At 40.1% G+C, this 25,044-nt stretch overlaps 1 protein-coding gene across 1 annotated transcript in view; it reads left to right on the forward strand.

Moving 5' to 3' along the window:
- Positions 1-18,604, forward strand: part of SPRY2 (sprouty RTK signaling antagonist 2) — a 37,201-nt gene extending 18,597 nt beyond the window's left edge. The window contains exon 2 of the transcript XR_010608044.1: positions 18,436-18,604. The gene's annotated coding sequence lies outside the window, so the exon portion shown is untranslated. The remainder of the gene's footprint in view (positions 1-18,435) is intronic.
- The last annotated feature ends 6,440 nt before the right edge of the window (positions 18,605-25,044 follow it).

Below are 25,044 nucleotides of genomic sequence, written 5' to 3' on the forward strand. Positions count from 1 at the left end.
ATATTTTGGTAATTGCATTTTTTTGATTTGTACTTTTTAGCGTGATTGTGAAAGAGCCATCCCTGCTTTCAGATCTTCACTGCCCTGCACAGAGGGGAATCTTGACCATGGTTATGCCCTGGATTCAACTTCCCTCAATTTACAGAGACTATAACAGTTTTTTTAGGGATTATACATTTGTAAAGACTACAATAGACTGGTATTCTGTATTTCCCTGCTAGCCAAAGACTAGAAAGGGAAGGATAGAGGAGGGGAAGGATTGTGGAGTGGGGGCGATGAAGCTGGTGAGGGGCCTGGAGCACAAGTCTTATGAGGAGCAGTTGAGGGAACTGGGGCTGTTTAGCCCGGAGAAAAGGAGGCTGAGGGGAGACCCTATTGCTGTCTACAACTACCTGAAAGGAGGTTGTAGCATGGAGAGTATTGGTCTCGTCTCCCAAGCAGCAAGTGATAGGACAAGAGGAAATGGCCTCAAGTTGCACCAGGGGAGGTTTAGATTGGATATTAGGAAAAATGTCTTCACAGAAAGGGTTGTCAGGTGTTGGAACAGGCTGCCCAGGGAAGTGGTGGAGTCACCATCCCTGGAGATGTTTAAAAGGTGTTTAGATGAGGTTCTTAGGGTCATGGTTTAGTGCTCGAGTTAGGTTAAGTTATGATTGGACTCAGTGATCCTGAGGGTCCCTTCCAACTGAAATGATTCTATGATTCTATTCTATGATTCTACAACATCCAGTAAGGGAAGAACCTGCTGATAGGTTTATTTAGGAACCTCTTAGGAGACTTTCAAGAAGTGGCAGCCAAGCTGAGATGCATCCATAATGAAGAGTTGGTTGAGAAGATCCATAAGGCAATACCCAGGGACAAGCAACCTTCACAACCAGACATAGCCCCATCAACACCCATAATGATAACCAGTTTCAAGAGCCCAACTGCAACCTGCTTCTGGACTGGCTTAACCTCTTTCGGTTTTGTAAATTTGGTGTTAAAAAGTGAGACATACACCTTGTGTATATCTGTGAAATGTCTGCTTTATAGACAAAAGATCCTTGAACAGAGATTAAAACAAATGACTGGGGAGGGGGCAGTGTTCTGTCTAATATCCCAGTAGAAAAGCGGTGGCTGTGGGAGGAGGAGGAAAGGAATGGACTGCAGACAGTGGCCATGTCTGGATGTTTTCCCTAAATAGCATCTCTGTTGTCACCATCAGAAACTGCATCCTGGGCTGTATGCGCTACTTTTCTGAGGCCGTGGGACGTCCCTATGTTCTTGAGGCATTTTGGAGACACAGAAATTCCTACCAAGTCTGAACTGTCCTGGGTTTACCTGAAGTAGGTGTAGGAGAATTACAGGGACCGCCTGTGTGTCACTCAGCTGCAGTTTACTACAGTTTATCAAGGCTCATATAGCTGGCCATCCTTGTCCATTATCTTCATCTGGATTCTACTGGAAAACTTGTGTAGAAATAATGAAAAAGTACTCATGGAGTTGGACTGGATCTATGATTTTTTTTTCCAGTGTGAATGGACCTAGCAGACAGTGGGCGAAGATGAAAATTCTTCTGCTAAATATGTTAATAAAGTAATTCTCTACAGTGGTCTAAGGGAAGATTTTTCGCTAAAATTCAGTCTTTCAAACAGTTTAGTCAATGAGGCACTGCAACCAGTGTTCCTCAGAAAGCCTAACAACGTGAACACAGCTATTTAGCTATAGCTTGTGGATGATTCTGCAAGGTTAGCAAGGTGGCTAGGTGACAGTAAGCATCAGCTCTGGGACATCCAGAAACGATATAAAACTCTGATACATCAATATTTAAGGAATAGAAAAGTACTTCTTTGCAGCTTTGCTGAATGGAGAAAAACACATCCTGTTGGTCACAGTTTAAATACAAAAACCTGTTTAGTGGGGTGATATTGTTGATGTTTAGAAGTAAAATATTGAAAAATATTTCAGCACAGTCCTAGTGCTTTAAAGGCTAAACTTCTGCACATTAGCTTCCCTGGGCAGAAAAGTGGTTGTGTGATGTGAGACAAAGTTAATGTGCAGACATAGCAGGAGAGAAAATTATGGTTTCCCAAGGTCTAGTTTTGTTCAAGTCAGAATCACATGTGTGTAAAGGGAACACTGAGACCCAGGGATGGGCTTTGATTTGATCACCTAGTGCCTTCCTATCTGTAAGACTGGCTCTAATCCTACTCTTCATCTTCAGCAATAGTATTTTAGTGAGTAAATTCATAGTCCCGAGAGTTATTAGATCATTGGCTGAACTGACAAAAACTAGAATTATTATAGCCCAATTTTTTTCTTCCCAAACCTCAATTAGAAAATAACACTACATTTCAGATGCATTTTTTTTTTTCTGAAGTGAGACCTTTTTGAAATATTAGATACTTGACAAAGGAGTTGTAAATGTAAATTGTGGATATCCTCTCCTTTCCATTGCCTTGCTCTGCTTTGCTTTGTCTTCATTAAAAGTAGTTTTAAAGAAGTCAGGGCACAATGGAGCCCTGGATGGATGATCATCTCAGTTCAGATGTCCAGAGCTTATGCATCTATTTCTATACTCACCACTCTCGAGGTCCCTTGCATTTTAGTGTATGTAGGTGGATAATCTTAGGCTATTTCTGTGTGACCAGCTGTTACAGAGCAAAGAGTGGAGGATGGGGCTGGGTTTGTTGTGATCTGTTACGATTCTAGGTCTGCGTATTCACATTGCTTCTTCACTGGCAATGACATCGATGCCCGTTACCGATTCACAGCACATCCCTGTCCTATGTAGAAGAGTAACTGCTGGGTGACCCTGCATCCGTTTTACAAGTGGGGTGCTGCAAATGGCACCTCATGGTACAATGTCCCCCTTTGCTCCATTAGGAGCAAAAGTGCTTCAAGCACACCAGCTGTGTAAATCAGAACACTCTAAATATCGATTCAAGACAAATTTGCATAAAAAACCACCCTTCCAACGCACAGAATAACTAGTGTAGGTGCACCTGTAGGGTACAAGCTGTATGGCCTATTTAATCTAGTTTTTATTCACCTACATTAGGATGAACTGAATTGATTAAGAAGCAAGTGTATGTGACTAGCCCAGGTGGAGACATCTATACTTCAATTTTAAAATTGATTAAAATAAATCTGATGCTGTACTTCTTTTTACAATAAGAATTTTTCTCTACATTTAGATATACAAGGTGTTGTATTGAAACACTAACTCTTAACCTGTACATTATTTGTATAAGTAAGCCCTGTCTTTTTTTAGGCCTTTTATCTATTTGATATATCATATAATTCCATAACCGAATCTAAGTAGCATTTTAAAATTCGAGTTTTTTTGACAAAAATGAAACTATGACTTTTCCTAAATTCTGTGTCAGTTTAGAAATAATTAATTCAGGGCAAGCTTCTGTATTAAATGTGGATGTCTATTCATTAAGGAGTTGTCTAAACTTCCATTTCAGTCAATGAGAGTTCAACTCAGTTGTTCACACTTGAATGCTTTGTGCCATTTGGGTTGTCCAAGTGTATCTGTGATATTTGCATGAGTCTGGCGTGACCAGCAGGAGTGGCAGGTGGACTCCGGGTGCTGCACTAAACACCTGTAGGCACAGAACTGGGCAGTCAGTAGATCAACAGAGTCAGGAGGTTCAGTATCCCTCTTAAATCATCCTAAAGCAAACCTCTCAGTTTGACTAGATAAATAGCACTCTAGACTCCTTTGACTGGATTGACTTGGTCTCCACTGACTTAGACACCTACATTTTTTGCTTCCTGAATTTAGACATCTGAATCTTGAACAGAATCCTACCCCTCCTTGCTGAATTACTGCATCCTGTTCTTACTTGGTTAACCACTACATAATCATTTCAGATGACTATGTGGCATACTAATTCAGAAATAGAAAGTGAATTCCTTATTTTATTCCTTTTAATAGCATTCCCATTTTTAAAACTGTTACAAGTTTAATCAGTTTATGGTTCTGATGATTATGACAGCTTTCCATGGTCTTTTATATTTAGCATAATATACTAAATATACATGAAAACTGCACATCCCACTTCTCCTCACTGTTGTATCTCTGGGGCTGAGCAGTCCTGTTATTGCCAAAAATAATTCCCCTAGCACAGCTTTCATGGAGCATAGCACAGAGCTTCAGTAGAAAGTTGTTTCATGGCTTATAAAATACACTGTCCAATAACAGTGTCAGCGAAAATTTTCCAGGCATGTAGAAAAAGGCAGGACTGTACAGAATGACTTAAGATCATTTAGTGTAATCATCTACAGTAAAAAGGACTAAATGTACTGCAACCATTCCTTGCAGGTATTTGCCTAATCTGTTCCTAAACAATCCTAATGAAGGATTTCCTGCCGAGTCCCTGTTCCAATATTTTACCTACTATATACAGGAAGATTGTTATTGCCTCCCTCTACAGGCTTCTGATTCTTGGAAAAAAGAAAAAATATCTTTCAATCAGTTGTGCATACATTTCATGGTGATTACATCTAGAACATCCTGTGGAAGTGCTTATGTCTGCATTGACTGTAGTGGAACACCATGACCTTGTCTCACCGCAAAAATGTAAGACCAGTCACCTTTGGTCAGACGAAAGATCCGTATCACCCTTTATCCTACTCCTTACAGAAGGAGGTGATATATAAAAACATGCCAGTTGGTACAGATCCTACCCTGGGAACACTCTCCCATAATTGAGCAGCTTTCGACACAGAAACTTCCTGCATCCTACCTAGTGTTTTAATGGCCTTTAATAACCTTTCTGTTAATTTCTAAAGCCTACTGTCTAAGCCATTCTAAAATTATTGTCCACAATATCCTACAGCAAGGAGTTGCACCGCTAGGCTATAAATCTAGCTTTTAGCTGGCCAAAGAAGGTAAGATTAGTTTGACCTTTTACACTTGCAAATTGATTATTCTAGATGTATTTCAGTGTCTTTATGAGGATTGAAGGTACACTGACTGATCTATACTTTGATCTATAATTCCTTGATTGTGTTGCAGCACTTAATCTGTACTATGAACCTCTCAGCAGGGGTTATTAGCTCAGGTGCAGCACAAAGTAAGTTCATCTAACCGGGTACATATGTTTCTAGGGTCTCTGCAACAAACTGTTTTTGGTGGATATTTATTATGCTGCTGTTGCTGCTAATGCTTTTGCCAAGTTGCAAAAACAAACAAACAAACCAACCAACCAGATTGGTTTCCTTGTCTTTGCAGTTCAAATTCCTGCAAGAATTTTCAAGAATGATGCAGAATACAAGAATCACGGCAGTGTCATCTTTTTGTTGTAAGGCAAATGAATGAGTAGCACCAGAGTTATGCCTTTAGAGTTTCTTCTCTTGGAGAGGAAGACCTACCTCAATATTGGGGCATAATAAATTCAGATTTTTAGACAATGTTTGATGAAATATTCAAGTCTCTCTGTATCTTATTTCATTTTGCATCTTTGCAGTTTTGTTTTGCATCTAGCACTGTGTGGTACTGTTTGAAGCTTCCTGTGCTCTCTCACAATGTATGAGCTTTCCCTTTTTCTTTGTCAGTTATTATTCTCACTGTTACAGCAACAGTCGCCCCAAATCCAGAAATATCAGAATTACATCCTGTTCAGGGAGGGACGGATAGGACAGTCATTAAATATAATGTGAAGCATAAACCCAAGATGCATGTAGTGGCACAAAATGCAGATGATGTTAGATGCACTGGTGGAAACTGACTGGTTAGACCATGTTTATAACTCCTTTGCACAGCGGCAAAAAGCAAGGAGGATAAACCAGTTTATCTGGTCTATTGATTTCTTGTTGCTCTGAATCCTGATACTTGGATTTTTTTGGCTTGAATCTTTACGCTGCAAAAAGGGTGAAACTGATTCTTAGGGCCATCTCCCTGAGGGTAGTATATGGATGAGGTATGCAAGTTGCTGGCAGAGGATTTTCTAAGGTAAGTCTGCAAAACATGCAGCTACAGGTCTCCCTTTAGGAAGGGTTTCAAACCCACCTCTCATTTTACATGTTAAATGTGGCCTAGAGGAACATCCACCCACACCAAATGGAAAAGCCAAATTTCCTTCCAGTTCCAAAAACATTATAGACATCTGCCAAATGACATTTCTAATTCTTCCCGTAAAAAATGGAAAGCTAAACAGAAGCATCACCCTTCCAATAAATCCATTCCAAACTCTTCCTGATTTATTCCAGATCCACTGCGCTTTGGTGAGGCTGTTAAATAATACCCGCTTTTGTTCTTACAGGGCTTACCTCAGAATGTATTTTATATGGGTGTTCCTTCAGAGACTTTTAAAAATGCTCTAGAAATCATAAAGAGGCAAAGTTTGACTTCTGATACATGCGTTCAGTTCCTATTGACTTCGGTGGGGAATTTCAATGCCGGAATAGACCACAGTGTTGGAAACATTTATTTAGGCATGCTAAGGAAAATGAGTAGTTCTGAATAAATGTTAATATTTCCATTAACTACAACAAAATTTAAGCACCTTAGTTCATTTTTTAAATACAATAAAGAGACAATCACTAAAATATGTTCAAGAAATCAAAGGAATGGTGAAATGAAGAAAGCCACAAAAAATCTTGTCAGGAGGGTTTTTAAAGACTAATTAATCACAAAATCATGCAATAGATATATCATCTCTAAGATGGAAATAAAGGATAAAGCTTTAACTCATTTTTTACTGCAGTGTGATTGTTGAAAAGCGTCCAAATTCATGTTACCATAAAGAAAATAGGTCTTAAGATTTTATCCTTTACATTCTAAGGACGTTGAAAGGGCCGTTTTCACTTGTTGTACCTCTATTTGTTCTGGAAGGTGTTTGCAGCCTGACTACTTGGGCAAGCACAAGAAGACCCAGGATCCTCTGGCTGTGCCCTGACCTGGTCAGACAGAGCCAGCTCCTGTCCTAGGTCAGGTAATTGCTCTCAGGTTGCTCAACCCTGCTTGTTACCTCAAAACACAAGTACCAAGTGAATGTGTCTTATATACAACTTTGGATCAGAGCTGGCTCATGTCTGGCCATTTTGAAGAACAGACAAACAAGCTCGCATCTGTCTGTACCTGTCTCTGTAGATATACCCTAAAGCTGCTAAATAGCTGATTTTTTTTTTATGTCACAGTAAACAATGAATATGGAATGTCAAGCATCATCATGGAACTAAAAAATCCTCAACAAAGAGAACAGGTAAAACAATGCAAATAAAATGAGATTTTTTTTCCTCCCACACCCATAAACTGTCATGCAAGTGCAATAGCTGGAATTGACGTAAACTCTTTTTGAAAAGCTAATTTAGTAGTGTGCAGTCACCTTTTATTTTGTTGATTATTCTCCTATTTTAATATGTTTCTTCTTCTTTTAAGAATAACTTGAATCTTTATATTTCCAAAATGCGAGCAAGAAATACTGGCTATTGGTGCAGGAACTACAAGAGAGCCTGTGAAATTTTCAATTTTCTTTCATAAAATTAAAGGTCCTGGTAAACTTTGCATAAGATTCCATACTTTGAAGTCCTAAGTGTTCCATGAATGTGTCTGTCTGCAAAATTTTCCTTAAGTATATTTGTTATTAAATTCAGTAATGTAGCAAAGTAAAAATGGCCATTGCAGTGTATGAAAAAGCAGTAATTTCTTCAGTAATAAAAAAGAATACCTCAGGTAAAAACAGAAGATGGATGTATAATCCTCACTAGGCATTTAGAGCAGTGCTGTCTAATATTATTTACTTATCTTTTTATCATAAATATTTGAGGGTTCATTATTTATTTTTAGTTTTGCCGTTCAGTTCTTCCTTTTCCGCGTTTAACAGCCGTCTTTTCCAGATTCTACTGGCAACATTGCTGTTTAAGTACTGATGCAGTCCTATGCCAAATATTGCAGTCCCTGGTCTGTGGATCCGTCCTATACGGCCTGCTACAAAGCTGTCGTTGTGCTGGTTTACCTGTGGTTTTGTGCTTTCTGTGGGTGAATACAGAGGACTGATGACCACATCGTATTTGGAAATAACATAGCAGTAATATACATGGGAGAGGGATTTACGGAACTCTTCCAAAGGTCTTTCCCAGGTTTTCCAAGGAGCTCTAATAACATAAGAGGTAAAAGAAAATATGGACCAAAGCTTTTGTATCTAACTTGAGTCCCTATCCAAACTCACATTCAGATGGATCAGAGGACTGGTTTAAAGAACTGGCGGTCCCCAGTGTGATCAAAGAGCCATTCCATTTTACACTGACGGCAGGATACCATATCCACAAATAATACGTTTTAAGTAAGTCCTTTAAAGCCCTAACTCTCCCCATGATTTGAGTATAAAATGGAACTTTGCAAGAGACAAACAGGTGGCAGCCAAGTCCAGAGGTGCAGCTGAATCTGAGAAGATGAGACTTAATTTCCCAAAAGCTTTGCATAAATGAAGGACAAATAACTTTAAACATAGCAGCACTTTACACCTAAAATATCATCTATTTCAGTAAGAAACAGCAATATGTCCCCAAAAGTAGAACAGAACACGAAATAGCTACAGAGCTTCATGAGTGGGTATAAATATAGAAGATCTGATGAGCCATCTCAAACTTTTCTCCAGCTGCTTTGATGACATCATTGGTTTCACTATCTACAGTGGCACCATTGTCACACTAAACAATGACATTTCTAAAACTATCCTCTCTGCTTTGCTGACAGATATTCATATGCTGTAGAAAGAAAAAAAAATCTTCTTCTTGTCATCAGAATTTTTTTTTCCTTTTCTTTTTTTTTTTTTTTTTTCCCTTCCACATAATTCCCTTTTGTCCTTCAGGTCTTAATTGCAATTCATTATTATTTTTGTGAAGAGCAGCCTCATGAAGGCAAAGAGTTAAAGACGTCACTTTAAATGACAAAAGCTGAACACTTTACCCCACTTTCAGTCTCTCATCTATTCATCCTTTTCATTGTGAACTTCGGCTATTTCAGCTTTCTAAGCTCTTCAACTACCTGCCCCTAATTTGTATTCCTGGGAAGAGGCCTAGGCTGGTTATTTTGCATTTGTGTGCTAATGGTGATGAGTTTGCCTCTAAGAGGAGAACAGGGAGGGGAGGGCAGGAACCTCCAAAAGGGTTTAAGTGGGAGTGGGGGTGAAGGTGCAGGAAGGGTTGTTTGGGGGAGAGTCATGCTGAATTTTAACCCTGAATGCTTTCTTATACAACTTAGCACAAAGCCCTCCTGATTATATGGAAAATGACACCCTGTGAAAACTTGCCTGTTCATATACACCTTTTAAGCAAATAGTCAAGTGCCTGGGAGACAGTTGGGTCATCTTTTTATTAATACATTAAAACATGACATACGTTTTTCAAAGCTTTTTTTTTTTTTAATGGTCCTAAAAATTACGTAACTTATTCAAAGTATGTAGAGTATCCTGAAATATACTTATTAGGGGAAACAGTCTGTATATGTAAATGATAGCAGTGCAACCCAGCTCTGCTTTGTTTGATAAAACCATCTACTTTCACAAAGTTAATTTTGACTGTGCATTTAGATGCCATGTGAGATAAAATACCTTTCATTAGATTAAATAGGCAAACAGAGGCTTTTTGACTTATTGACTAGTATTTCAAAGCTGAGCATTTCTTATGCTAATCATTTTTATAACTAATTTAACAGACGTAAAAGAATGTCATTATGAATAATTAGAGATGTTAGTAATTTAGTTTGTAATTAACCAGGGATGTGGCAGACCATTACAGATGGGAATACTCATTAGCCATGAGAGGCATTGGGTGTTTTACTGCTTGTTATAGATTCTGCCTATACTTAAAAATGGTTTGGTTGTTTGCACTTTTTAATACGGAGCACTTTCGTGCTGCAGGGTATATCCGCTTCTTGTACTTTGTTGCATGGTAAACCAGACAACTGCACAAAGCACCTGATGCAGCAAAGCATGTAGGCACTCATTTTCCATTTCATGAACTGCTGTGTGACAGCATTTCTCATCCCAACTCCACGCCCCAGAGGTGAATTTGCAAAAGGGGCATTTTTCTTTTGCAGGTGTAAGTGACTTGTAATACAATTAAGCACATAAGTATTTGATCTTCAAATCTGTGCCCATGATTCATTTTGTGGAAAAAAAAAAATGAAAGGCACCCTACCTGTTGATGTCTACCTACTCACTGAGCTTATGACATACTTTGCAGAATGGTACTGCAGTCTTATATGTCATCTATTTGCTCTGTGTAGGCTTCCACTAGTGACTGCACAACAACCTCTGGGGTATGAAAAAGGCTGTTCCTTTAGAGTCTAACATCCCTGAGTGAACGTCCATGCACAACTGTTTTTTATGCTCTTATTACGTTTTGCTTTCTCTGGCTACAATTTCCAAAATTATTATTTATTCTAAATGTTCAAATTCTGTTTCAATAAGACCTGATGAAAATGCAACCATCTAAAGACATACTTTCTTCCCCTCTATTTGAAAAAAACCCAAACAAACACCACCTTACAATTCCTCAGATACTGGAAGTCCTTTGGAATCAGTAAGATCAACTTGTTTCGGGAAAGAGACTGAACATTGATTATAGTAATCATAAGTAAGTCATTTTGCAATATTAGCATGTTAGCAATATGGACAGGCCGTTCAGCTCTCCGAGAAGGGCAGCCTGCCCCATGATTTATTAGTCTATGCAAAGCGAGAGAGTGACAATTTTATAAGCTATGACAGCAAATAAACCTGAAGAAGAGCTTCCTCCCAGATCTGATATTGGGATTATACAGAAATGTGCACCCTAATAATGGCAGTCTTTGTCTTTAGAACAGTCAGGCACAGTTTTTCAACAGTGACCCAGTTAAACTGCTGTAAGCTCTGTTTAGTCTGAATATGCATAACAGACCTCCACCTGCCATTTAATGTAGTTTAACTAGATTAGTTTAAACTGTCCCTTAAGTTAACCAGTGCAACTTTCTCCTATAGGGAGAAACAAAAGCGGTTTCAAGTCAGATCATTCATTGTTTCGTGCAAAACTGTTTGCAATTCCTCTTACTTGAGAACAAGTGTGTCCCATTTCAATTCCTGGGTTAGAGTCTGCACCAAAAGTATCAGAAGGTGTAAAATAAAATGAACTGCTATTTCAATTCAAGTGTTCACATGGGGAAGAAGATGGAGATTCCTGATAGGCTTATTAGCCTTCTTATGTATATTGTATTGCCAGTTAAACTTTGCCTAAGATACAATTCAACATACTTAGTCAGATTAGAAAATATTTTTTCTTTTCATAGCAGAGATTAGAGCACTAACCACAGCTATGGAAAATCAGTGTTCAGTGCCTGCTCTACTATAGATATCATAATACAAATGACCTTGGGCAAGTCACTTAGCATATATTTGCACTGCAATCAGACAACCTAACCTTAAAGTTCAGCATTCCTGAACTTTTTAGCAGCACCAGCAGACCACTGTCAACTCCCACTGTTTTCAAAGGCCACTGTGGCCCCCTATAAACATCTTAATAAAAAGCACCATTGTAACAACTTTGTTTTATATGGTTCAGCAAACCACTTACTATAAATTGGGAACTGCAGATGGGAATCACTCCAATGGCATGGCTTCAATGTGGGTTAAATGGTGAGGGTCCCAGGCGGATTTGTGCATCCTGAGCTGCTTTGTCTACGCTTCCACGAGTGCCCGAATGAGTCTGGCTACCACCAGCTCTCCTGTGCCTGTCCTCGCTGCTGCCATCACATTTCCCAGCCGCAGTGTAGACCGTGCCTCAGCTCCTCACCTGCAAAAGTATTTGTCTACCTCACAGGTGCAATCTGAACATAAACACACCAAAAGACTGTGAGGAATGCAGACGTCACAGGGTTAATGAGAGCATTTAATATATAGTTTAAAATACACTGAATACTTATCTTTTCAACTTCCCTTAGGACCTTGTGGGAAGTCCTGGTGGGTATGGCTAGAGGAATGAGCAAACTACTGAAATGAAGGTGGGAGGTTATATAACTGTCAAAAATTATCTCAGTTCTGTTGGTTTAACCAATGTCTGACTCATCTGACCTCTCTCTAGCCTGACTACAGTGGAGATTAAAAAAAAAAAAAAGGCAGCAGACCATTTTAAAAGAACAGAAGGTGCTAAAAGAAAGGGGGTTGCGTTATAATGAGTGGCTGATGACCAACAACCACTTTTCCAGATGCCAGAATCCTCTAGTTTGTTCAGTTTTGCCCTCAGAATTAATGTGATGTACCTGAACGTGTGGAATCTTCAAACTTGAGGCTGAAATCTCTTTAAGGTGATGAATACTTCTGGCTGAAGTGATTGGGGAAGGCACCTGCATGTCAGTTCCAGGGGGTATCAAGTAAAGAACAGCATAAACAAAATTCTTACAAATACCAGAGCGATCAGAGTACAGACTGGCCATGCCGTTCATTGATCTAAATCAGTTTCTTCACCCTTAGTTGCAAATAATTAGATACTTCTGCAGGGAAACTTTATATGAATTTAGATAAAAAGTAGTTGGGATGCATACTCCATCCTTTTAGATTACTACTTTTGCTAGCAGTAAACCAACTGCATGATATCATGAGCTTCTTACAGTGGTTACAACAACCAAGGCAAACCTAAACAAACCAAACCAGACGTGGGCCTCATGCTAAGTTGACAGCTACTGTCTTTCTGTAAGGAAGCAGACCGTAAACATTAATGGGTGTAACTACATCATCTGTATCTATAAATTCTATGAATTCTCCTTGATGCCAAATTCTAAGAGATGCAAGTCTATATAGCTGTCCTACTTTGATTGTTAATTTTTCTCTACATGTTGCTTCTGAATGCTCTTGGAGAAAGAGAAAAATCTTTCAACTACAGTAATCTAGTCTTCACTGTGCAATGACTGGAACAGATATTGTTTTGTCATTTGCAGGTTATTGCCTAACAGAAAGATGTCTGAGCTAGTTTCCTAAGATTAGGTGATGACATATTTGAACGTCACTTATCGTAATCGTGTAAGCAGTATGTGTATCTTAATAAAGATCCTCGGTGCTGGGATTTTTTTTCCCCTACGGGTTATAAACTATGTTCTGATGAATAAAAATGAATAATTTAGTTATAACTGTACCACCACAAGTTTATTGTAAACTAAAGCCACAATTGCAATCTTGGATGCCACAAAAAACTCACTATAAAAATATCTAAATGGTCCTTTCTTTAGCTGCAATAACATACCATTTTACATTACCAGATGTTAAAACTCTCTAGATTATCTGACAGCAAATTCTATATCAAAGGCAGTTCAAAAGAAAAGTAAAAATGATTTTCATATTTTTAATCATGCCTGCAGATGGGTTAGGATAATCTGTCATAGTTCAGAAGCAGAAAAGAAACAGGCTTGATGTAACTTGGCTCAGTGGTCTGTTTCAAATATGGTTCAGACACAGTGGGAAAAACAAACAGGTCTTTGCTTGAGAAAACAGATGCAGCAGGCAAGTGCAAAATCTTACTCTGCTCATTTCAAAGACAAAAAGCAAAAATCTATCTTTTTAGGAGAGAGAAACAGAGAGAGAGATCATTCCAAAGATCTCATGTAAGCTTTTCTAAGATACTTTCTGTGCTTGCTCCTTCCTCTTCCCACACACGCTGAATCAACAAACCCAGATGTTCACAAGAATATGTCCCTCGGCACAGCCACGTCCCATGCCATGCTTGTACAACAAGAGGAGATGCCTCATTGCAGATGGACGGGAATCCTGTGGGACCAATAGTTACACTGCAAAGTGATGAACAAACTGTGCTGCAGAGACAGCAGGGAAACTGAGTGTGTTCTTTATTTCTGCACAGGGAAAGCTACATGGACTGGACCCTTTTCAGGGTCTCTAAAGATCTAGTGTAGAAACTCAGTGCTTACAAAAAAATGTGACTTCTGACTGGTAGCTCTGGGCATGTGCATCCTGGGTCCTTGTCTTTTTAGCAACATGATGTTCCTTCTTAGTCTGGCACAATGCTGGACTGAAGAGTGGGATCTTGAAGACAGAAAAGAGCCTGATACCAATAAAACCCACAATCGATAATTATTATCTTACCTTGTTATTTACGGAATTTATAGAGAATGATTTTTCAGTTTATACCCACCTGAGCAGAGTCTTGGTCATCTGCTTACCTACTTTTCTCAGATATTTTCCTTGACTGATACCTATTTTATTTTCAGTCAGCCTGTGATTTAAAAGTGCAATCACTTGAACCTGACGGAAGCAGAAGGCTTATGTTCTGCACACAGCAACTCTTGTGTCACCTTCTCCTAGTTAAGCCTGAATACCTCATAGCACCCTTCAACCAATCTGTACAGATGGGGTTTAAAACAGCAAATTCAGCAGGAGCGCTGAAAAAAAAAAATGCGAAATAAGTGGCAGGGTTGGGGAGTGGGATGGGGAACTAAACCGTCTGGTGTCTGACATAAAAATAGTAATAATGATAATCAAATAATGCAGTGCTCCATCAGAAACAATAACCTGGATGTTTACTGTGCCTGGCCGCGCACCCTCAAGCGAGGCGTTCGCCGCCCCCCTCCCTGGGGCCGGATGGCTCCACAGCTCAGTGCCTTGGCTTAGGTGCAGTTGGAAATGCCTGAGAATGGCTCTTTGTTGATTTTCGCCTGTGCGAGAGAGCCTGGTGTTGCTGCAAAGCGAAGTGCTATTGAATTTGCTCACTCAGGCAGAACACTCGACAGGAAGGAAGGAAGCAGCCATTCTTTCTGGTCCTATTGTCCGGCCACCGGGCTTAGGCAATCAAACAGCCCTGTGGCCCGGCTGCCGGCTCCCGCTCAGGCCTCTTCTGCTGGGCCCGTGGCGGGGGAAGGAGGTGGGGAAGCAGGGGGCTGCCTTCTCATGGGGTTTACTTTGTTTTCCCCTGTGCTCCAACCGCATCCTTTCACGGCTCAGGGCCTCAGGTAGCCATTTTTCCAGCCCTCGGCATTTCTCCAGGGAAAAAGAGTCAGGGAGGCGGGAGGCGAGATCAGCCCCGGGTGGGATGGAGCTGCTCAAAACTGCTTCTGGACTGCCACCAGAAAGTGCAGGACACCGCGGGGGACACTGAACAGTCCTTACAGTGCTAGGAAGTATTTCCGTCATGATCAGAAGGCACTTTTTGCAGCTGTGGGCTATTTAATGACATATTTATCTTTCAGGGGTAATGAAAGGTGAGGTGGAAACAGGAGTGGGACAGAGAGAGCAAACCTGTCTTTTGAAACAGGTTCGTTTGGAAAGGATGCAAATATAATGTGCATTTCTGATTTCCCAGTCCCTAGCTCAGTTAGCTCCTCTACTTCCCCAGAGAAGAGAGTGAAAAACAGAGCTGAAGGGACTGGTTTCCCAAGGCAGAGTGCTTTGAGCTTGGCCCTTCCTTATAGTAACCCCTCTGGGGTCAGGGCCAGTTCTGAAGATTCATGATGGAGGGATTGCAAAAGGGACAAGCGGTCGAAGAGAATCCAGAGCAAACATCTGTCCGCCATCGCATTTTACCTGCTGTATTGCATCCAAGCAATATGTCAGCTCTTCCAGCCTAAAATCGGGTTGCAGCCATAAAGTCACTATGTGGATTTCGTGATGCCATCTCTCTTGTTCTTGCTTAGATCTGTCCATGGGATAGCCCCCTACTATGTTTGGTGGCTGCATTTGCTACATGTGATAGCCACAGGCTTTTTTTATTTGGTCGTGGCAGGCTTTCCTCAGACAATACAACCTGTCAGTGAATCAGCTAATAGGTGTGTCAGGGATGTCATTCTTAATGTGGCATGCTAGAATATGCACCAGCAAATCTTCAGTACATGATGAGATAGTAGACTCTAGTGAATGCAGAGGCTTTAGTATTCACGCAATCCTGTTTCTGCAAGCCTGGGGGTGGTTTTGTGGTGGCTTAAGCCACTCTAAATCCAGGCTTTGGTGCTCCCACTCATGCTGTGTGTTCCTGATCCATCCTCTTAGTCAACATTATTGCTTCAAGTCTTGCTTGGACACAGCTGAAAACAAATGGCAGTCCCCAGGCCTGCTCACCACGTCACCATGCAGAGGCCGGTGTTGGCAGAAAGGTCAGGAGGGAGCGGGGTTGTGCGGTGGGGGCAGGCAGTGTGGTGGAGCTGCCGCAGCCTGGGCTTGGTGGGATTGCACCATGCTGAGGGACTTCAAGTGCCATGTTCAAAGCCATAAGGTTTCGCTTAAACCTGGGAAAGCCTAGAGGCTGCAGTTGTGTTTTGTTAACTTCAACAGAAAGACACACGTTGCATTTTGGAGTTGGTCTTGGATTATAACCAGATTCTCACCTTTATCTTAATAAAACTTCTGCTGAACCTGCTCGCACCTACTCTAGTGCAAATCTGAAGCAACCTTGATGACTTCATGGAGTTATTCCAGGTTTACCAGTGCAACAGGCAGAAATCATCACAAATTATACTTTTTCGTTTTTTTCTTTTTAACGGAAACAAGTGGAAATTACTAGAACAGAGAGACATTTGAAGCCAAGCAGAACTCTTGGGTTTGGATTTTATTACAAACTTGAAACTTGGGACAGTTTTGATGGGATTTGTAAATGCTTTCAACAAATGTGGGCTGAGTTTCAAGGGAGGCTGGGCTCCGTTGTGAGGGAATCTGGGCCAAGGTATGGTTTTCAGTGGAAAGCATATGAAACTCAGTGCATTTTCCTGATTTAGAGTCTTGCTTTGAAGTATTTGGTCCATTCAAACCTAAAACTCAAAGCAAAAACCCACATGGTGTGAGTGCACTGGAGCCAAAACTATAATAAAAAGTTCCCTTGAAACTCCATGATTCAAAGTTAGCACAGCTCCAGATACTCCTTATAAGCTGTTACCAAGGTTGTTATTTTACATACATATTTTATTTCTGAAATTTTAAATAATCTGAAATATTTACTAATTTGCAGATTCGTGACATCTTACTGTAAGAGCTGTAGTGGGATGGAAGGGTTCCAAAATTATTACTTTTATTAATACTTGTCTGTGAGTATACGACTGATTAATTTCATTTTTTTATCTTGTCCTAATTAAGATACATCATTAGTGACTCTCTGTCTATGGGCTCTTTCACCACACTTAGAACTGTAGTGTCTGAGAGCCCTCCAACAGTGCATGAAGCAACGTGAATAACATCTGTTACGTGCTGTTTATTGTCTCATCCTTTCCCTTGAGATGCAGCATGTGCAATGGAGTGTCTCGTTCTAGCGGGGGTTTTTTGTGTCGTGATTTGTTTTATGATCAAGAAACCATTTCTTTGAAAATATCTTAAAGGGCAAATGAGTGGAGGATATTACTGGTTAGAAACTGGAGGGTAAATTCCCCATGAGGTAGTTCGTTCGTTCTTTCTTTCTTTCTTTCTCTCTCTCTTTCTCTCTCTCTTTCTCTCTTTCTTTCTCTCTTTCTTTCTCCCTTTCTTTTTCTTTCTCTCTTTCTCTCTTTCTTTCTCTCTTTCTTTCTCTCTTTCTCTCTTTCTTTCGCTCTTTCTTTCTCTCTTTCTTTCTTTCTCTCTTTCTTTCTTTCTCTTTCTCTCTTTCTTTCTCTCTTTCTCTCTCTCTTTCTTTCTCTCTTTCTCTCTTTCTTTCTCTCTTTCTCTCTTTCTCTCTTTCTTTCTCTCTTTCTCTCTTTCTCTTTCTCTCTCTCTTTCTCTTCCTTCCTCCCTTCCTCCCTCCCTCCCTTCCTTCCTTCTTTCCTTCCTTGCTTCCTCCCTTCCTTCTTTCCTTCCTCCCTCCCTCCCTCCCTCCTTCCCTTTCTCCCTCCCTTCCTCTCTTCCTTCCTCTCTTTGTCTCTTTCTTTTTCTTTCTTTCTTTCTCTCTTTCTTTTTCTTTCTTTCTTTCTTTCTTTCTCTCTTTCTTTCTTTCTCTCTTTCTCTCTTTCTCTCTTTCTCTTTCTCTCTCTCTTTCTCTTCCTTCCTTCCTTCCTTCCTTCCTTCCTTCCTTCCTTCCTCCCTTCCTCCCTTCCCTCCTTCCCTCCTTCCCTCCTCCCTCCCTTCCTTCCTTCCTTCCTTCCTTCCTTGCTTCCTCCCTTCCTCCCTTCCTTCCTTCCTTCCCTCCTCCCTCCCTCCCTCCCTACCTCCCTTTCTCCCTCCCTTCCTCCCTTCCTTCCTCTCTTCCTTCCTCTCTTTCTCTCTTTCTTTTTCTTTCTTTCTTTCTTTCTCTCTTTCTCTCTTTTTCTCTTTCTCTCTTTCTCTTTATCTCTTTCTCTCTTTCTCTTTATCTCTTTCTCTCTTTCTCTCTCTCTTTCTCTCTCTCTTTCTTTTTGGCACTGACAAACACTTTACTGCAACAGTCACATATACGCATTCTGTGCACATATTCACATAGATAGAACTACTTTCAAGCGTTTTTGTTTGAACACAGCGTAATGCAATTAGCTTTACTGCCCAGCATGGCTTTGATAGCAGAAAGTATGCTACAAGCTGACTTCCCTCCTCTTTACAGATGCATCAAAATTCCATATGAGCAGCCACCCAGAGACTCAACTGGCTTCGGCATTTCCAGTTAACTATCCTGAATCATAAAAGTCTGGGAAAAGATCAGAGAAGCATGTTCCTCCTAGTACAGCATCACTTCAGCAATGAGGCTGAATTTGCATTACATGTGGAGAATCGCACGTTGGTATGCATCGTTCATAGCGCTATGCAGATCTGTTAGACACTTCTGGGAGGGGTGGTTGTCCCCAGCTGCCGGCCTGCAGAACACCCATAGAGCTGATGGGAGGTCCCGCATGTGTTTTGCTGACAGGATCAGGTCCTGTGGCTAAAAGCAGTCAAAATATATTATGATATCAGCAATAATTCTGGTAGGGTCTCCTTTCTTGCACAACTTTGTAATTAAACCTCCTCTGCTTCAGCTGTGATCCTGATGGTCCAGGCCAAGAGAAAGCAGGAGCAGGGTGGTCAGAACGGAGGTCTGGTTCCCTCCCTTCTGTAGCTTGTCAGGATCGAAACAACAGCCTCAAATGTCACCTGGAACAGGGAAATGAGTTGTTTCCAAGGTGAAAAAGAGAAAGAACAAGTACAGCTGTGGGAATGCCATGATCAAAAGTAAAGAGAGAAAGAAGCAGTGAGAGCAGTAGTGGAAGCAGATGCACATTGTCAGAATAATCACTGCAGCTCTTCCAAGGACATCGCCATCATCAGTGGAATAAATGCACAGGCACACACTCTGCTATTCCTTGTCTTTAGAAGTTCAGAGTGAAAAAACAAACTGGCTCTCCAAAGTTCTGTGTCCATCCTTTCTTCCTCCTGGCAAGTCTTGCTAGTCCCTTCTGCATATAAAGCAACATGAAGTAGAACAAGGTTTGGTTTTAAGACCGCTAGAGCAACATTTAAGAACACTGTACTGGACAGCTGTCCTAAGACAGTGTCACAAATAGAAAAGTGATTTGTCACTATTTCACTTGTCCACATACACTAGTATTGAGAGGTGACCCACGCTTAAAAAAAAACATGTTTCAGGAGCATGCACGCTAGGTGAAGCACTTCTCTATACCAAAGCTCTGCATAACCACAGAAGAATGAAGAAAGCATCATGTTCTTGATTCCTCAGGCCAGGCCCAGACCAACTTAGACTGAAGCTCAGCTGACCTAACTGACATAGCCTATATGTGGTTAGAACACTGACAAAGCAAGTGTATGCTTGCTCCTCTCCCTCTCCTTGACCTTACAATTTGCATTGGGTAAATCCAGGTCATGACAGAGGAGATGATCTGGCCTGTAAGATTTCTTTGGACAGAGAGTTTTGTCAGCATGTTTCAATTTGCTGAGCTCCACCAGGCTCCACGTGATTTTTAACAGAAGCTCCATATCCCAGATCCCGCCTTGTGTTGTGGTGTTTCCTCAACACAGCCATCTACACCTAGTTTGATAAAAAGCTGGTTCCATTACTGGCTCCAAACCTTTTTTTCTGGTTGCTGTTTTGACGTGAAAACTTAGCAGACATCTGAGTTACTTGGTTTGCTTGTTGTATCCCACTTCTTCCCTCGCCTATATGGATTGTAATGAGTTTGTTAGCTGTCATATCTTGGAGATTAAGCTTTTGTGCAAGTTTTTTTTCAGGACAGACGTGTAAAGGGGCCCTTTCAAGCTAGAGAACAAGTGTTACTTAGTGGCCATACACATTTTTTTGGCATGCATCCATACATTGGCAGTATGATCAAACACACCCCAGCAGACAGTAGAGAAGAGATAGTTGTAGGTATAGAGACCTTGGGAGCACGGGGGAAAATATGTCATCTCTATTTTCTTTTAGGACCTCCCCCAAGACTGAAGGCCCATACTAAATGATAATCCTGGTTTCTGTGTTGTCAGCCTAGAAGACTGTCTGGAAAATTCCATACAAAACAAAAGGGCTGCTGAGCCGCTTTATGGACAAATTAACTTATCAGCTGGAGAAGTTTTGATTTACAATGAAATTCTCTGTTGGTTACTGAGAGTCTCCCGTTTAAAATTAATGACCTCATAGCTGATGAATGATGAAGCAGGAAAGGAAGTGCACTGAAGACTGAACAAAAATCATCAGGTGAAAGGGGCGCTCTGTGATTATGGAATAAAACCTAGTCATTAGGGCTTAAAAAAAAAAATCACAACAGAGCTCTGCTTCTCACTGGTGCTGGTGGTGGATGTTTTCTTGGAATAGAAAATGACTTCCACCCCTCAGGATCTGTGGTACTATAAAAACAGTCCCCTTCAGAACTAACTTCCAAATCTGCTAACATAATACTCCTCTGAAGGAGAATAAGAATGTTGGTTTTACAGTTAATTAAGGGCTTTGGGTCAGGAACTTGAAATATATCCATTAGGGTATGGTTTTCTGGTTAAGAAGTCATAAATACACAGTACACTTTATTAAATAGCTTGAAAAAGACTGTGTTTAAAATATGATAGCTTCTTTGGTGTGTTTAGCAACAGATAAACAAACTATGAAAGAAGAGAAATGGCTCACCTTGGTAATAACTGGGTGTGTCATTTCTTTGGAAAAGTATATTTTATTGTTACCTGTGCATTTCTTTCTCTCTTAACCAATTTGAGGATGAAGGAAGGGAAGACAAAGGTGAAAGCAGAAAGGTAGAGCAAAATAACACAGAGATTTGGGGGTTTTAAAACCTAAAAAGGACTGTTACAAGACAGAACTGAAGAGAATACCTACTTCTTGAAGCCATGTGGAGTGTGAGAGAAGCACCGTGTTAGGGGTCCATGTCCTGCCAGCTGGGACAGTCATTTCAAGAATGGGAGATGATTAGTGGGGCAAAGCATAGTCAGAAATAAATGCAAAGAGGAAAAGGAATTTGTGAAAGGAAATGGTGTATAAAGAGACACATTCAGGTGCCAAAATCCCAAATCTGCTATTATGGCTCTGCCTCCAAGGAAATCTCTCCAGCATTGCAGGGGGTGGAGGCTGGGGGAAGGAGGGAGAAACAGGGTCCACTCAGGTACCCTTGAACAGTGGAGCATTTGTTTGTGAGTAGAGTAATCTTTTAGACAGTTCATCATTTCCAGGACTATTCTTATGCTAATTCCCCAGACTTAGGGAAATCTTAAACTTCGTCCCTTGCTGAATGGAACCATTCCTCCATCAAGAGTTAATTTTAAAAAGAGAGCAAACAGAAGGACATGATGTTTGGCAAGCTTGGGGTTAGAATGTTCCCATATACACATACACATTTAGAAGAGAAGTATCTTAGTATTCATGATACTTAGTGATAGAGTAGCAAAAAGCTTTCAATTAGGCACGAAAAACAAATATCACAATTTATCTCAATTCCTCAGTCTTTCATGTTCTGAAGGTATTTTTAAATTTCTTTTATTTGATTTTTTCTCCACTTTTTTTTTTTTTTTTTTTTTTTTTTTTTGGTGTGTCTTTCATTTCAAGTTACCCTTATTCTGGGTCCTTTTTTTTCTTCCCTTTGGTCAAAGCATTTCTGAATTTCTGCCAAGAAGTTACTATGTAAAGCCTGTTGTACTCAAGAGTTGGATTCCCATTCCTGGAATCATGACTAGCAACCCCAAAATAGAGTACATTGTTGTTTCAGAAGGAAAACAAGAGAGGAAAGAAGCCTTAGGAACAAACAGAGAAGGATGAAGCCAAGCGACAGTTACAGACTCTTCAGAAAGCTACTCTTCAATTAGACATTTAGACTGGCTACTGATGAATCTAATCTAGATGGTAGGAAAAACTGCATTTCAAGTACTGTCAACTGTTATAAATTAATGCTATGCAAAGCTACCTATTTTAGCTTCCTGCCTACTTGCATCTTTACAAACACTTGAGGGGCAGAACACCTTGGAATGTCCTGTTTCTGCTGCATAACACATTTTTTTCCTAAACGCAAAGTGAAACTTCACCACAATTACATTGCAAATTCATTCCCTGGGGCAAAAAAAATGGCACAATCTGTGCAAGGGGGAATTAAATAGAGAATAAACTTTTTAATGGTGGTGTGAGCAAATGAGTTATCAGAGATATTGATGTTTCAGCAAAAATATTGATGTATCAGCAAAGAATTTAGAAAAAGATTCCATGCTAATAAAATCTTTCAGGAGACAACCTTTGCTGAACGAAGTATGTTCAGGAAACATCTTTTTTTAAAGTAAGCATATTACTGAATCCTCACCTAAAATTCTGTACCAAGTTATCACCTCATCAGCTTAATATGCTATGCATTGCTTTTGCTGATTTTCATCACACAAAGTTTAAATTTCACAGGTATAGCAGCATTTGATCCTATAAGAGTAATTATGATTAACAGCAGAAAGTTTAAAAGCATGGAGAGCTTGTCTTGAGAAAATCAAAGAAACTTTGGGTTGGAAAACAATATTTTATCTTCTTTGTAAAGGAATGGGATGGAGGGAGGCTGATCGCCATTCAGAAGGTTCTGCCAGTAAATTAATGTGTTCTCAAGAAGACTGATTTTGAGTCAGTTAAAGAATATGAAAAAGCGAGGAGGCACCTAGGAAGGTAAAAATATTTCTATAAACTCTGCAGAACTTTATGGTGGTTATGAGATTCTCCCTGTTCCCACTAGGACTTTTATAATGACAGCAGGAGGGAACTCAGTTTTTTATACCTCCCAAATATTAAATCCTTTCACTCGCATTATGAGGACTCTTCGTAGGAATGTGTGTTTTATGACACACAGTGGACAGGCCTGTTTCTGTCCATTTAGTAGCTTACAATGAGCTCAATGATCCCCTATAATATAGACAGAAATAAAATCCTATTTTTAGTTTAATAAAATATGATTAATATGAAGATGTTCATAAGAAACAGACATGAGACAAGACCAGGCAAGAGAAGACAATGATTTCGACCTCTGCTTTCAGTGGGTGTCAGCACTATGATGTCAAGCTTGAGAAACTGTAAAGGTCTGAATACAGAAGTGACAATCCACCCTGGGAAAGTTCAGCCCCTTTGAAGTGCAACAAAATTGTGCATAAAAGACAAAGTACAGTCCAAAATAACTGGTTCCTTTGGAAATGCTGGCATGTAGCATTAAAAAAAATATATACATGCACATATGCGCAATATAAAATATATCTTAAAATCCAGTTGTAAAGTATGTTGGAATTCCTAGCCTAGAAATACAGGGTGACATCCTAACTGTCAAATGGAATATCTGATTTGTCTCTGTATTTTAGATAACCAATGAAGCAGTTCCACAAAAGTCAATATGTACTTTGTAAGGACATAGTCAACACAGTCAAACAGATGGCTCTGAGTGCCTCCAAGAGATTTTACCTGCTGAGACTTAGGTACCCAGTTTGGGGGCAGGCAGGTTCTCAATCTGGATATCTTCAAGTATACTGTGTAGAGACTTTAGCACTTATCTTTTCGAGTACTCTGTTAGCTCCGGCAGACAACTAAAACTATCAAACTAATAAAACTATCAGTTGCACGCTCGCATTAGATGAACTGGAACCTCTCCTGAACTATCTGAAAGACAAGTTTACAAAATAACATCATAAGGAATTTTTTTAAATCTTGCTAAAGGTGTCATAAGTTCAGAAGTACATATTTTTACTTTCCTCTAAGTGGTAAGCAAAAGGCAGGTGGAAGACTTAAATATACATTCAGTTTATGGCCCTACAAAATTGAATCCACATATAATGCAGAAAGCTTTACCAAGTGGACTTGCACAAAGTATTCCAACAAAAAGCTTCCGTATGGAGTTGTCAGGCCAAAACACAATATAAAATAGTACCGCCGAAACCAGATTGCAAGGGACACACTGTCTTATTTTTCTAATCCATGTTGGTGCATATTCAAGAATAATTAATATAAAGTGCATATGTGTCTCTAAATGAACTAGTGTGTTTGCACTTAAAAATCTGACTATGTCAGTTTCTGTAATTAGATCCTTTAGCATCTGCTATTGATCATTCCTGCACTTCTTTAGCTTACACTTGTGAATCAAGTAAAATGCAGAATGTTGTCATACACAAAAGCAATGCTAGAGAAAACATCTATCATGCCCAGCGCTACAGGGCCAGACAGTCATGCATGTTAATCAATCTAATTTGTTCTTGGCCCACAACATAAAAATCTCTGACATCTGCAGAAAAATGATGTTTGAGCACTTGGTGCCACACGATCACAAGGAGAGGATGTTCAGGCAATTGGGACAGCTGGTTAAAACTAGGCTTGGTGTGAGAGTTCACAGACAGACACTCCTCGTTTTAGCACAAACTTGGACTGCCATCTTTTTCTTAGGAATGACAGCATGCTACAAGAATGTGGAAATGAATATAACCCACTTCAGAGAGTGAGACTTTTCTCCTCCCAAGCAACGCATTTGCTTTACTACACAGAGAGCCCAGGCATACTGGTTTACAGTATGCAGTGTCTCATTCTGCACTTATTTGTATCAAGCCTGGGTGTGTTACGTTCAGCTGACCACCAGATGTGCCCAGGAAAGTCATTGTGATTATGTCTCTCTGAAGATGGGATCCAAAACAGGCAGATATGGACAATCCAAGTACTGACTCTCCCTTTTCTTTCTTGAATGTAACTTCAATAGCAGCTGTAGTGAACAAAGCAGGCATATAATAT

The sequence above is a fragment of the Caloenas nicobarica genome, chromosome 1, assembly GCF_036013445.1.
Source record: "Caloenas nicobarica isolate bCalNic1 chromosome 1, bCalNic1.hap1, whole genome shotgun sequence".
NCBI lineage: Eukaryota > Metazoa > Chordata > Aves > Columbiformes > Columbidae > Caloenas > Caloenas nicobarica.